Raw genomic sequence first — 14,045 nt, forward strand, 5'->3', positions numbered from 1 at the left:
ATGAGTTGTTTGAATGCAAATAAACCCTACAACTAAAGGGTAATTTTTTGCAGGTAATAATACAACAAAAGTAAGCTAATTTTTGCCATTAAAGATACTGTTTTCAGGATGAAGTTCATAATGTGAGAAAAATTATAACATATATGATATTGTCAAGTCATATTTTTCATGCCATTACTTTGTTTTATGTTAGAAGAGAAACAAAGTGAAACTAACATTTCAGAGGGAATTCTCATGGGAGTTAGAAATTCTGGTTTATATCATTTCTGAGAACAGCAAGTTTTATTCACTGGAAAATGGAAAACCACTTTGAAGGGATATGATTTTTTAAAAAAGGAGTGGGAATGGGATGAGAGGGAACAACTGGGACAATGCTGAAGGACCAGCCCAGCGTCAGAGCTTTCCATGGCATTGGCCTTTGTTGAGACTGCATCTCACCCCAGTCCTGCTGCTGTCCTGTCCCTTCGACAAGTGTTGATGACAAGTGCACTAATGAGCATTTTCAAAACTATCCTTCATCTCAAAGTCTCTTCCAAGGAAACCCAACTTGCAACAAGTTTCTTTGATGTACTCTTCTCTCTCACTCTCTGTCCATGTGTGTTTGTATATGTGCATGTGAATTACAAGTTCCAGTAAGCAGATTTCTAGTCTCTCCCTTAGGCTGGGTGCTCTTGAAGTGACTGATTAACTTGACCATGTAAAAGTGATAGCAGAACAACCCTAGACTTGGGTCACACTTGACAGTCCTCACTGATAGAGGTATTTATTGCCCATCAGACATGATACAGACATGATAACATAGTCTTTACTGACTCTTGGCTGGAGTCAGTAATGACTCCATGCTAAATGTTAAAAAGTACTTCAAATATTTTCACTGGGGAGAAAGCTGATCAATAATACTAGGAATAATAGGAATGGACTTATGAAGACCTTTTTTAATTATTTGGTGTGTGTGTATGTGATTTGTTTTGTTTTAGGTGGCAGAGTACTGCATGCATAGACTTTATAAGTATACCTGTGAAACAAGGCTGACCAAATTTCAGGCTTGTATATTTTCGTGGGCTCAGTGATAAAACAGAGGGTTGCTATTTTAAGATATTATTAAAGCAGCTTTTTTTAGACCAAAAATTTAATCGAGATTTTTCTCTTTTTTTGTCAGTTGTTCTCTGACAAGCGAATTCATTTCGATGTATATTAGACTGAATGGGATTTTAAGAGGCCCATGAATGTCCTTCCAGATAATATCTTAACAAGGAGACAGTATATTCATCCAGATTAGAAAGCCCCCTTCAGATGTAGCATGTCACAAGCCTGCCGGTGTGACCAAAGGCCAGGCAAGGTCCTGTGAGCAAGCTGGCAAGAGGCCATGCACCAGAACTCAAACATGTAAAACCCTGATCCATTTCCCTCCTCTAAGGACAGCCGGAAGACATGCAATCTTTTAAAGTTCAAGTTGTTGATCTAGGGACAACAAAGCCATCCTACAGCTTGTCACCTTTTCTATTCAGGAGCTTCTTGTTATATAAGCAAAAGTGCAAATGGAAACTGACGCTGGTTCCTTTCTTGGAGAAATCTTGGCCAGCATTAAAGGGTCATGGTCTAACTGAAATAGTTCCTATTAATGATTTAGCAATAGGGTGTGGGAAAGCATATAGGACATGAAATGCAATGTTCATGTTCAAATATGATGCCATAGGTTGTGACATAGGCACATTTCTTTCTTGTTCAACAGATCTGAAGAAATTAGCACATAGAAACCTTAAAACCTTAAGACTGACTATAGGATGCTCAAAAGCAATGCTTTCCCATTTAGAAAAAAAAAGCATATATGTGACATTCTTTTGGGAAAAATCTCGATGCACTGAATGTCTTATAAAATAAATAAGGGGAGGTGATTATCCCATTTCCACAGGTCTCTTCCTCTCTCTTGCATTTGACTAGGAAGCACAGAGGCCACAGGATCCCCTCTCCAACTGCAGACAGTGCCTTGGGATGGGAAGGGGGCAGCAGAGAGCTAGTCAAATTACATGCCAGGCTGTTGGAAGGTGGCCTTGGGCTGACCATGTGCATATTTATACAAATCTGCCCTTGCTGAGGAACCCAAAAATTTCTTTCAGAGGCTTGCATCTGCAATAGGATGAGCATTCTTAAAATTTCTCTGGTAGAAACTTCACATTTTTAAAAATATTTTTTTATTTATTTTTATAAAGAGGGGAAGGGAGAGAGAAGGAAATGGATAGAAACATTGATGTGAGAGAGAAACATCAATCAGTTGCCTCTTCTATGCGCCCTGTCAGGGGACTGAACTTGCAACCTAGGCATGTGCCCTGACTGGAATCAAACTGGTGACTTTTTGATTTGCAAGATGATGCCCAAACAACTGAGCCACACTGGTCAGGGCAGAGACTGCGCATTTGAAAATCTTAAGCTTGTCTCTTTCTTTCATTTTCACTTTCCAGCAATTCCCAAGGATCGTCTGTGGGATAATAAAAAGAATTACCCAATAAAGTTTTCCATACTCAAGTAAATTTGAGGGGCAATGAGCACAGATTTTCTACAACATGTTAATGTACATTGTGCCCCTCCAAGTAAGAGCTGCAGTATAAGTTCTGTCTGGAAAAAGTCCAGCCATTGTTAATATATTGAGAGCAGTTTATGTGACATCAATGTAACCTGGCAGCCAAGAAGAGAGGACTGGAATACGCATGTGTGAACAATGATGACTTCCCTGTACTAGTTAGTGGGAACAGTGGATGCCATTGAGTGAGCATGGGTACTGTGTGGCCATTGCATTCAAAAGGACTGAGTGAGTAGAGCAATGACTCTACATCAAATTTTCATTAAGCTTGAACATTTGTCCATGGAAGCTATTCAGATGACTCAGAAGGTTGCAGCTATGGGCAACTGGTGATTGGCAGCTTCATCATGACAATGTGCTCATTCATGTATCACATCTCATGCAGGGTTTTTTGGCAAAACATCAAATCATCCAGGTGACTCAGTCCCCCTACAGTCCAGATGTGGTACCATATGAATTCTGGCTTTTTCCAAAACTAAAATCACCTTTGAAAGGGAAAAGAGTTCAGACCATTGATGAGATTCAGGAAAATGCAATGTGGAAGCTGATGGCAATTGGGAGAACTGTGTGAGGTTCCAAGGTGCCTACTTCAAAGGGGACTTAGGCGTTATTGTCCTGTGTACAATGTTTCTTGTATCCTGAATAAATGTCTCTATTCTTCATAGTTTATGGCTGGATACTTTCTGGACAGGCCTCGTCATTTGTATTGTCTTCCAAATTTATTTGACCATTTAACTCCTCCCACCTCCAGGGAGCAACTTGTGAAATTAGTGTCCCAAGGAACATATCTTGGGAAATATTATCACATTTGGGAAATCTCATAGTTGTTTCCAAAATTGCTCACTTTGTATCCATACTTTTAAATTTCTGGTTCATGTACCTCAGGTATATATTCCTTTATTTGATAGTGTGTTGATAAATATTAAAGAAATTCAATTAACATGCTGTGCATTTCTGACTCTTAACTAACCTAGCATTTAGAAACAGTACAGTTTTCATGTACTCAAAGGCAATAGCCTTTAAAGTTTCTGGAAATTTCAATACAAGGTCGCAAGTAGATAATAGGCAATATTGGCATAGTTTGCACTGTTAGAGTCAAAGACACCTATTTAAACAACAAATTAGTCAATTCCTACTATCGTTCCATCACTCTGATGGAAAGAAATGCCTAGCCTCTTGCTTTTGGAAGCAAAGCACACTCTATTTGATGAAACATCTTCTGATCTGCAGCCCCTGATAATGCCTATCAGCCACCAGCAGCCAAATTTGATAACCTCCTGAAAGGAGAGTTAAGCAGCTTTAACTTGAAAAGGATCAGAAACAATTACAAAATCAAATGAGGTGCTATTGACATGGCAGTAATATGTACACGAACAAGTGAACATGCATTAATAGCCTGCAAAGCCAGCATGACTCTTCCTCAACACACACAATAAAAACTTACACAAATATAAGTTCAAACAAGAAAACAGCTAGTGTGCAGAAATTACATAGCTAATCTCTGCACCGTAGTTGCATAATCCTTAAAATGAGGGGGATAATCTCTGCACCATAGTTTCATAATCCTTAAAATGAGGGGGATAGCTCAGACATTGAGCAGGTTTGTTATAAAAATCAAGGATAATATATGTAGAGTATCAAGCATAGTGCTTGGCACATAGTAGGCACTCAATAAATAGAACTTTTTATTACTGAAACACAAAACATAAGTAACAAAAATGCCATCAAACATTACCAGCAACCTCAAGACTTCTTTCAAGATATTAAATAGTAAACACTAGGAACTAGTCAATGAAAACACAGACAGTTTTAAAGGTTAAGGAACAAAGGTAATAAATTACAGAGGGAATTTTAACCCAAGAATCTGGGGGATTATTTTTTCCAAGAAGTTAAAGTTTTTGCTATCAATTGTGTTGTCCTCATAAAGGCTGACAGTTATTGTTCAAGTTTCCCAACAGAGTGATGATAGGGTCTAGAGATACCCAGCAAATAGTAAATCAAAGCTAATTTGTGAATATTTGCCCCTGAATTGCAATTTGTCTGTAAAGGAATCAGCATGAAAAATCTCAGCCCAAAGCAGCAGGTAAAGCATCTGGGTTTCAGACATCCCAAGAGCAATGGCATAGAAATAAATTCTCAGGAACACTTACTGGTTACCTCATCTTCTACTTTCTATGTACTCCTGTCCTTACTCGACCATCTTTACAAATAAGGCATCGGACTTTGCTGCACACAGAGTACATTTAACTAAGGAGAAAACCCTGCTTAATTCCCACTGCCATGGAGCTGCTTATGTGTTTTTCACCTTTAAGGAATATGGAAAACTGAGTTGGGGAAAAATAGATTATTTTTTTATAGTAAATTTTAATTTTTATCCTCAGTGTTTCTTTTTCTATACAAAAGCATAAGGGTTTGGTTGGATTTGGTGAGGATACTTTCCTGCAGTGGAACATTGTATCCTAATCCTTGGCTGTTCATCTATTTCACAACCTATTTGTTGGAAAACTCATTCCTGTGACTGTAAAATATTCTATCCCCTTGGGACACCAGTTGTCTCCAAAGCAGAAGACTTGACCTTTATTTCAGCAGGAAACTGGAAGGAATGTCATTGTCTGTTAAATAATGAGACATCTTGTTCTGCACTGGTTTCTGCTTCTGCCCATCCCATACCCCTAGAAATCACTCAGTCTTTAAGATGTTGCCTTACCCCTTTTTGTTTCCTTGCTAAAAGCCAGTGGTGAATAATAGTGTTAGAATGTTGTCAAATTCCTTTTAGAAATAATATATTTATTTTTGACAACTGAAGGGGTCTTGGTCCTAACACAAAAATTCCATTTGATGAAGAACACCTCCCTGCAAAGCTAGCATATCTCCACAATAAGACCATGCCTTATTTAGTCAGGTATGAGCCTGATAATAGAAGAATATAATTGAAGTTGACACATTCTCATTAGAGTGGCTGAAACAAAAGCACATATGGATCTTTCTGAATCATTGAACACACACTGCTTGATAAATTATATTCTCATTTTCAGAGGTTCCATCTCAGAATGTCTTAGTAGGTAATAATTCTCCTTAGCTCCCTGTTGTTACTTTTCACCACCCATAAATGAATTCAATGGGTCAGAGGGAAGGGATTGGGAAAAGGTAGCTGTTAGCTACTGATAAGTTTGTCTTTGACAAGGTTTAGGTAAGTGAACCCAACATCATACTTCAAGACATCAGTGCCTTTTCCATAGCTATTACTGTCCATGAAACAATAGGAATTCAACCAGTATTGAAAGAGCTGGAAAGAGTGACATTAATCTCTCTCTTGAAATTATACTTCTTTGAATCTGTTCTCTGTGAGCTGCTGGTGATTACACCACTCTCTGCTAGGGTTTGACTTGGGCAAGAAAAATGTCCTGAGAGAATCAGATGAGAGGGAGCAAGTCAGGCGTTATAAGGGCCACCTGCACAAATGAAAACTTCTGTGCTATGTGACAGCATCCCAGGTTAACATCTAGATCTCCAGCTCCAAAGCTCAGAAAGAACTTGTGTCAGTGAGGATTGTTTTCTTAGCAACAAAAATCCACTCTGAGTGACTGAAGCAAAAACAGAACATGCTGGAAGCACACCAAATAGCTCCCTAAATTGGCCATCAAGGCCAGGGAACCAGGACTGGAAACTTGTGTAGGTTCCTCAGCTGCTGCTATGTACCCCCCCTCCCCCCAGCTCTGGACACTGAGCCTGGCCATTGTGGACAGCACTGCCCTTGCAGACTGGAGCTGCCCTGCTTTTGCATGTCACTGGCTCCTAGTCAAAGTTCCAATGAGAAAATGTAATCAGTCAGGCTGAATCATAGTGTCACTTTGTTTGGGTAGGGGGTGGGAACAAGTACTTGACTTTTTCAGTTTCTTTTGTGGGAAGTAAGTGAGTTCAGATACTTAGCACTACAATCTCTGGGTGAGTTGAATGGATGAATGAATGAATGAGTGAATGAATGAGAGAAATAAGAAATGGTGGCATCTGGACAAATGCTTGTTTATTTGATCACCTCTCAACAATTCTGGTAAAATGAAGCATGAACCAATTTCCATATGAAAGTGGTCACTGCCCTATCACCTTCAATTTTCCCAAATTATGTCTTGCCCATATGAAGCAAATGCAATTTAGAAAACCCACTGGTAATTCTGACATAGGAGCTAATCCTAGACTTCCAACTCCACAGGGAATAACTACCCTAATACATTTAGTTCTAGACTCCTCTGCCATACTGAAGTTTTACATTGCCTTTTCTTTAAAAAAAATGGATGTTAGTTTTAAATAAAAATATCTGACCTGTTTAAAAAGAAGAAAGCAAGAAACAGGTAAAAGCTATTTGTGATTTTTTTTGAAGAAAAATAATAAAAGTAAGTTCAAATCCCTAATTTTTCTTCCACATGAAAAAAATACCCTTGAGAATTTCAAATTCTCATTTATCAGAACAACTTCTAATTTTGTTTTTCATCATATTGACAGGCTTTAATGGCAGCCCTACATGAAAAGACAACAAAAATAAAACTAAAAACAATTTTTAGAATCATGACAGAAATTTTACTGTTTTTTATATAGTAGATTGAATACTATTCTGGTAGAATCTGCAGAAAAGGAAATAGTCTTAGAAAAACAAAACAAAATACCTGTTTTAAGCTCTTGGTCCAAAACACCTCTTGGTCTCTTTTTATGTATATGCTTTGCCAAACCCCTAAGGAATGAAATCCCTTTGGGTCTTGCTTCCAGATGGCGGATAGACTAAGTGATCCCTGAAATTCCTTTTAGTGAGCCTCAGACAAGAGTTGTTAACTAATGCAACACATAGTCAGGCTACCCTGAGAAGCAAACAGACAATTGGACAAATTCCAGAAGATTCATCCTCAACCCTTTCCCTGCAATGGCTGCAAAGAGAGAGCTCATTTGAATTATACGTTTTCCTTTACTTGTGCAGACCTTTGTAGAAGAAATTACTTTATAACCCCAGAATAAATATTAAATTTTTGCCCTGTCAGTCATGTTTTGTTTTTTGGAGGTGGAACATATTTCTTTATCACAGGTATAATTAAATGTTGGTTTTAAAAAGGTAGGAGTTATGTAGTCAGGACTGTTTTTGCAGGAGTCACACGAGGAAGTTTTACGTGAATTACACACTTTATGATGCTAATGTTGCTTGTTAATGCTAAGAACAGCAATTCGATAAGTCTTGTATGTGTTGGCCTAATGCAGGTGTAATAGTTGGTACTTTCAAACATTGACCCTTGTTGGAAACTATTTTCTAAGTGCAATTCTCACCTAATTTCCCTTATTATGGCATTCATGGGTGAAGTTCTCCTGCTCCAAATGTTGTCTTTAATAATACCTGATGAGTCTTCAAATTTGAAAATGTATAAAAATAATTTTTGGTTGAGAATAATTAAACCTAATTATTTTATCACATGTTGTTGGGGTCCACCCTGCCTGGTCTCAGGAAGCTATAACCCTCCGTGACTTAGGCTGAGTGAGAGACCTCCGGACCAGGAGCCACTAAGGAGACAAAACTTATTTCCCTGGAATGAACGCTGCCTGTTCTGTGCCTGGCCTCCTATGCTTGATCAGTTAGCCAATGACGGGTAAGGTTTCCCAAGGAGGGAATCATCTAAGACAGGCATGATCAAGAGGAGGCCTCAGGGCTGTGGAAATGAAGGGGTAATGGACATCAACCCCTGCCCCCTTGGCTTTGTCAAAGCCTGAGCCCTTGTTCTTAGATGTGAGAAATCCAAGTCTCCTGGCTGCCTTTGTCTCCTCTGCCTAACTCAGGCTTTCAGAAATAGCAGGAGCGGTGCAGTCCAGACCAGAGTCGGCAGACCCCCGGGGATAATCAGGCCTGGGACATAGAATATGCAAGATCCTGTGAGATCTGTTTTCTGGAGGATGTTATTAAATTAGAATTTGAAGGCACAAGCAGGAAACAAGACTAGCCTTTTAGGTCCTGTAGTGATAAAACCCCAAACTTTGCCCAGAATCCCAGCAGAGTTCTGTCAGCACCTTTGAAAGTTACCTATTCCTTTTCATCTTTTCTGCCAGACTGTGAATCCACAAACTGAGTCTGGATTCTTAATAAAAAATCTACTGAGATGGGGGCTCAAGATGCTCTCCCCTAGAGAGAGTGGCCGTTTCGTCCCTATTTCCCCAAAGGACCTGGTTGTCTCTGTGTATGTTTTTCTTGTGTTTTGAAGAGCATCCACGGCAGGGATGGATACTGCTGGCCAGTATCCACCACAACATATATTTGTCACAAATTACAAATAACATAAGTAAAAGTCTTGCCTAGGTGTGAGATTACTGACTTATGTTAGTGAAGACCTTGGCGAAGAAAAGTGTAGATAGAATCATATCCTCACTGCTTCGTCTGGTTTTCTATTTCTTCTTCCCCATCTTCAACTCATATTCTTTAACCACATGCCTGACTGGAGGATGTTGGTTTTGTGACTTTCTTGCACTGCCACTGAGATGTCACTGCAAAGAATTCTGTCTCATTATCTGCAATTGTTCAAAGTTTAGCCTGCAGAAGTACAATAATGTCTTGAGAGTTCCTGCTTTTACTAATGACTATTTCACAAATCTTTGCAATGTAGAAGATGCCAAAGTTGTGGTTTTTCTCAGGACTTTGAGCAAGAGAACAATGTAGCATCACATTCTGTTTCATAATTGTTGACAGTTACTACCTCTGTGATTTTACACAAATTATATAATCTCTCAGAGCTTTGGGAATATGGATTCTGTTACTGCAATTGGCACAAAATAAATAATCAAGAAATGGTAGCTATTACCATTGTTTCTTCAAAATGTCCCCTCATGGATTGGTGGGGAAATTTTAATAAAAAATTTGTGGGTTTGCCCTGGCTGGCGTAGCTCAGTGAATGGAGCGCGGGCTGGGAACCAAAGTGTCCCAGGTTCAATTCCCAGCCAGGGTACATTCCTGGGTTGCAGGCCATAACCCCCAGCAACCACACATTGATGTTTCTCTCTCTCTCTCTCTCTCCCTTCCCTCTCTAAAAATGGATAAACAAAATCTTAAAAAAAAAAAAAATTTGTGGGTTTAGGTGAAAAATATTGTTCTATTGAATTGCTGCCTAAAAAATATTTCCTATTACCTCAAATTCTCTTATTCAGTAGTTTTCTTCCTTTACCATAAATATCTTCTATATCAATTGTAAATACTTTCCCCTGCAAAGAAATCATTTGCTCCCAAGACTGGGACTCAATGGGGTATATAAGAATATGTGCCATTTACTAATTAACACACAAACAATGGGAATTTGAAAATTTAAGTATAATTAATTAGAAATTATTTATTCAATAACATTCATTACCTGGAACGTTCTAGGTGGTTCTGTTCTAGGTCACTGACAAATCACTGCGATTCCTCCAAATAGCTTACTGGAACCTAAAGGGCCTTGCTGATGAAGGCCCACCAGACCTATCAAGTAACAATGCCACATTGAGTTGTAATTTTGCAATTTTTCAGCAGAGAACAAGTTAAAATGCATCCCAGACCTTAATAAAGGATCTATGTCTAAAACACTGAGAAATATGTGTTTGGTAAAGAAGGGGGTGAAGAAAAGTATGTGTCAATAAAAAAGAGAATTGGATGAGCTTACTGGGTGAAGTGGAGAGTAAGAAACACTGTTTTAAAAAGTGTCTTTTTTGGAGCATAAATTTGGTGCCAAAACTAGGGATCAGGAGTGACATCGGGACAAAGGATGCATTTGAAATGAGCATTGGTAAAGAAGTCTTAAGTACTTTACTTTTTGACAATAAATCTGTTGTCAGTAAACACATAATTAAAAGGTGTTCATTTGGAGGAAAGTTGATGGCTAACTTTATAATGGAACATTAAACTGATACCACCTAAAGATACTGCACAGTCTTGGAATTGTTAAAATAACGGTTACTACCAGTTATTTTACATGCCTTGAGACAAAAGGCAGTAGGGAGTACTGTGCACCCCCTGTGAACTAATCTTGTCTAAAAAAATTCAACCTGAATCTGATCATTTTTCTAGACCTAACTTTTAGTTACAGGAAGTGTAGAGGAGAGAAGAACAAGTTAGTTGACATGATAAGGAAGCAACTGGACAAGTCCAGGATGTGACATTCTAAAGATAAGTGGCTCAGTTTCTCTAATGACCTAATGGCATTAACAAAAGGGAAGGGAGCAGGTGTGTGTGGTTATAAAATTACAAAGGCCTAATACATAATTAAATGCAGAGTGTGGACCTTGTGTGGAACCTGATAAACCAACCCATGAAAATATATTTTTCAGATAATCATGCAAATTCAAATATTATATGGGTTTAAATAAAATTAAAGAAATTATTGTTAATTTTATTATCTATGATAATGGCATAATAGTTATGTTTCTTTTTTTAAATGGGGAGACCTTGTTAGTTAGAAATGCAAAGCAAAGTGTTAGATAGGAAATAACAGTGGGATTTGCTTTAAAATACTGCAGCAAAGGAAAGGTAAAGGGAATTAAGCCTACTTAGCCAAGTGTTGGAAATTGCTGAAGTTGAGGACACATAGGTTTGTTATACTATATTCTTTACCTTTGACAACTTTACAATTTCCTTAATAAAAAATGTTAAAAAGTGTTTTGTCCCTGTTATCTGTATATTATAAATGTGTTTGAAACTTTCAAAATTCCTTTTCTTTACAACACTCTAAGAACCATATTTAAGTTACATCTCAGTCCATTGGAGCTGCTATAACAAAGACACTATAAATTGGGTGGCTCATTGCAACAGACATTTCTTTCTTGCAATTCTTGATTAGGTGAAGTCCAACATCACAGTGCCAGCAGATCTGGTGTCTGGTGAGAGCTCATTTTCTGGTTCATGGACTTCACCTTTTTGCTGTAACCTCACACAGTGAAAGAAAACCATCTTGCTCCCTGGAATGTCTTTTATGATGGCACTTAACTGTGCCCTCATGACCTAAGCACCTCTCAAAGACCCTACTGCCTAATACCAACACCTTGGGTGTTAGGTTTCAACATATGAATTGGGGAGGAAGAGTGCAAATACTCAGTTCAGAGCAAACTAAAAATTGAAAATTACTCCTAACTGTGGGATCCAAGAATCTAACTTTGGAGATAGGAGCATTGTCAAGATCTGGTAGTTCCTTGGGCATAATTGATCTAAACATAGATTTTTAGCATCTCATGAAAAGAATACATATAATCAGTCTTCCTTGAAATGTCAAAGTGACCCTTTAAAATCCCCTCATGATAAATGCAGTCTTTGTGTCCTAGAGACTTTACTAGAACATGGAGCAGTTCTGGCAAAAATTGACTGGTTTTGTTACCAACATGATATGATAAATTGGAAACACTGATTTAATCATATACAAAATTTAATATGTACATATAATTTCAAAGATATATACATATATATATTTGAAAAGGAGATACTTCTAACACTATCCATCCCAGTATTACTCCTGGATAACAGTGAAATATCAAGCTTGGCTGTAACATTCAATTTCATATGTTAAATGCTTAAAAGATTAGGAAGTTTAAAGAGAAAAAGTAATCTCTATTAAAAGATAGGAATACTTGTGTCAACTGGTCAGGGCAAAGGAAAAGAAAAAGGACTACATATGTTTCTAACTGATGACTTCAAATTGAGGACATGGAATGGGTCAAGTACAGGATACAAAGACACATTTCTCAGACAAGGAGCATTACTTTATGGATCCAACAGGAAAGGGGTGTCCCAGCTTGACATGTACAAATGGAGGCTACCACAAACAAATATAAAATGGCTTTGACATTTCCAAACAGAGACAATGGACACAGGAATAAGATAGTAGCCTTAAATGACCTCAATGGTTGCTTTCAATACATAATGGTGGTGGTACTGGGAATGACCTGTGTAAATGCTCCCAAGGTCACCTTTAATATCCTTGGAGCTCCCGTTGCCTAGGTCTCAGTCCAATGGAGGAATCTGAATGAAAGGGCTCCACTTTAGGGAAAGTACTAATGACCTCCTTTCCAAGTTGTTATAAGCCAATGTTAAGACCTTCTGTTAACTAGAAGCCCATAGTTGATTGACCTTAAATTTTAATATATCCAGAGAAAGGTGATGCCTACATCCACAGTCCAAGCCATCTCAAGAAGTGCAAGTCATCACAGAGTGACTTTGTATCACTTACAATTTTTATACCTACTTAGGGATACTATTTTTAGAGGGAATAAATGAATTTTCACATTTTCTTTTTTGTTGTTTCTTTTCTCCCCATCTCTCCCCCCACCCCAGCCATCCCCAATTCCCACCATGGATCGTACACCCCTTTGGTTTTGTCCATGTGTTTCTGGACATCTTATAGATGTTTCTGAAAACCCTTCTCCCTTTCCCCCGCATTATCCCCTCCCACTTCAACTCTGTTTACTGTCAGTTTGTCCTTAATTGCAATGTCTCTGGTTACATTTTGCTTGTTTTTTTTATTAGGTTCCACTTATAGGTGAGATCATCTGGCATTTGTTCCTTGCCACCTGGCTTATTTCACTTAGCATAGTTCTCTCCAGGTCCATCCATGCTGTCACAAAGGGTAAGAGCTCCTTCTTTCTTTCTGCTGCATAGAATTCCATTGTGTAAATGTACCATAGTTTCTTGATCCATTTATTTACTGATGGGCACTTGGGTTGCTTCCAGCACTTGGCTATTGTAAATTGTGCTGCTATGAACATTGGGGTGCATAGGTTCTTTTGGATTGGTGTTTCAGAATTCTTAAGGGATAATCCCAGCAGTGGAATTGCTGGGTGAAAAAACAGTTCTATTTTTAGTTTTTTCAGGTAATTCCATACTGTTTTCCAGAGTGACTGCATCTGTCTGCATTCCCACCAACAATTCACTAGGGTTACTTTTTCTCCACATCCTCTCCAACACTTGTTTGTTGATTTGTTTATGATGGCCATTATCACTAGTATGAAGTGGTATCTCATTGTGGTTTTAATTTGCATGTCTCTGATGGCTAGTGATGCTGAGCATCTTTTCATATATCTCTGGGACCTCTGTAAGATGGAAAACTCCCAAACTCTTTTTATGAAGCCAACATCATCCTAACCCCAAGACCAGTTAAAGACACAACAAAGAAAGAAAACTACAGGCCAATATCGCTGATGAACATAGATGCTAAAATCCTCAACAAAATATTGGCAAACCATATCCAACAGCACATTAAAAAGATCATACACCATGATGAAGTGGAATTCATCCAAGAAATGCAAGGATGGTACAATATTCACAAATCAATAAACATAATACATCACATAAACAAAAGGAAAGACAAAAATCACATGATCATATCAATAGATGTAGAGAAAGCATTTGATAAGGTACAGCACCCATTTATTATTAAAACATCCAGCAAAGTGAGAATAGAGGGAGCATTCCTTAACACAAAAAAGGCCA

The sequence above is a fragment of the Phyllostomus hastatus genome, unplaced genomic scaffold (assembly GCF_019186645.2).
Source record: "Phyllostomus hastatus isolate PE091 unplaced genomic scaffold, TTU_PhHast_1.1 phas_scaffold_1674, whole genome shotgun sequence".
Lineage (NCBI taxonomy): Eukaryota > Metazoa > Chordata > Mammalia > Chiroptera > Phyllostomidae > Phyllostomus > Phyllostomus hastatus.